Here is a 2,135-nt window from a genome sequence, read left to right as displayed (position 1 = left end):
AACCTCACAATGCCCAGGATACAACCTACAGACCATATGGAGCCTAGGAGGAAGGAAGACCATGTTGTGGATGCTTCAGTCCTGCACTGAGGGGAGAACAGAATGGTAGTGGTTGGCGGAGGGTGGGGAGACCTGGGAGGGAGAGAGGATCAGGAGGAAATAGAAGGAGCAGTACCAGGTACTGGAGGGGACAGGAGAGAGGTACAGAGTGTCAGGAAATCGAATAAAAATATGTAGCAGGAGGGGATGAGGAAATGGGGATAGCCACTGGAGGGTCCCAGATGCCAGGGAAATGAGAGACTCCCAGGACCCAGAGCAGATGATTTTAGCAGAAAAGGGGAGATAGAACCTGTAGAGACCATTTCGAATAGATAAGCACAGCCCCCAGTCGAGGGATGAGGCCACCCACTCATCTCAAAGTTTTTAACGCAAAAATGTTCTTATCCAAAGGAAGAACAGGGACAAAAATGGAGTAGAGACTGAAGGAAAGGCCATCTGGGGACTGCACCACCTGGGGATCCATCCTGTCTGCAGACACCAACCTGGACGGACGCTGTTGCTGTTGCCAAGAGGCACTAGCTGACAGGAACCTGGTGTGGCTGCTCCTTGGGAGGTTCAGCCAGCAACTGACCAATGCAGCTGTGGATGCTTGGAGCCAACCATCAGACTGAGCTCGGGGACCCTCATGGGAGAGCTTGTGGAAGAACTGGAGGAGCTGAGGAGGTCGCAATCCCATAGGAAGAACATCAGCTAACTGGATCACCCAGGGATCCCAGGGCCTAGACCGCAAACCACGGAGTGTACAGAGAGGGATCCATACCTCCAGATACATATGTAGCAGAGAATGGCCTTGTCTGACATCAATTGGAAGAGAAGCCCTAAGTCCTGTGGAAGTTTGATGCCCCAATGTAGGGAGATACTGGACCGGTGGGACGGGAGAGGGTAGGTGGATGGGGGATCACCCTCATAGAGGCAAAGTGAAGGGAGGAGAGGGAGATTGTGGGACGAGGGGCTTGTGGAGGGGTAACTGGGAAGTGGAATATCATTTGAGATGTAAATGAATGGAATTAATTAATATAACAAAAAACACAACGGTCCTTGATATTTTTTAAAAAGGTCACAGAACTCTTAAATGTCTGTGGAGTAAAGTACATTAGCCTTCGCTACTCCCCTTCTTTGCTAAGAGGGGGTCTTATGGCTGACCCTCAGAAAATGAGCTTCCACATTCTAAGCTAGCTTGTTTTTGAAGATGGAAGCATTTTTTCAACGTATGCTTTACAGCTGCTTAGTGGCTCATGAAATTGATTTTTCAATCTTATTGTATGTTTGTATATAAATATACATGTGTTGGGCCAAGGTATTAAATGCATTTTTTTGCTGTTAATCACAAGTCAGAGAAAGGTTTTTAGGGTTCTGGGAATTGTGTATGACACACACTCTACCACCAGGTTGTATCTTCAACCCCCTGCAAACCAAAATGTTTGAAGAATACTAATATAATCTAACAGGGAATGTTATACATGTAAAAAAAAAAAGCTACATTGACATCTAGCCACAAAAAGCTATGTGGAGATAACTTTTAGCAAATAAGGAAAAGAAATGAGGTATCTGCTTTGCATACATACCTCATAGTTAATAACAAAGTAGTGTCAGTTATTACTGTAATAGCTCAGCTTGCTCCTTATATTGGAAGGATCCAAAGAACACTCCAAATGTGCATGTTATATGATGTCTTCCCTTGAGCAATTACTATATAATGCCTCTCGTTTTACCCATGTCTATAATAAGGCTTTCACTGTGATCATGGAAAAGTGAATGTATTCATGTAAAGAATTTAGAATTGTGAATTGTCCACATATAGAATGCATACATGAAAGGGATGTTTCTTATTAATATGAGACCTACTTAGAGTAAATTTGTTGAGACTTAGACCACACAGCATAGACCATTACCTCATATGATTTAAAAGAGAATGCCCTAAAGAAATAAGCTGCCTGTAATGATAAGCTATTTGTAAGCACTGAGTAAAAGCCCACAAGTGGCCAAATACAACTTACAAGAAGTATAGACTATATCCGGTTCCTGTCAGCATGCACTTCTTAGCTTCATCCATCTTATCTAGTTTTGATGGCTGA

This window comes from Rattus norvegicus, chromosome 6 (assembly GCF_036323735.1).
Source record: "Rattus norvegicus strain BN/NHsdMcwi chromosome 6, GRCr8, whole genome shotgun sequence".
Lineage (NCBI taxonomy): Eukaryota > Metazoa > Chordata > Mammalia > Rodentia > Muridae > Rattus > Rattus norvegicus.
This window is presented reverse-complemented; position numbering follows the sequence as displayed.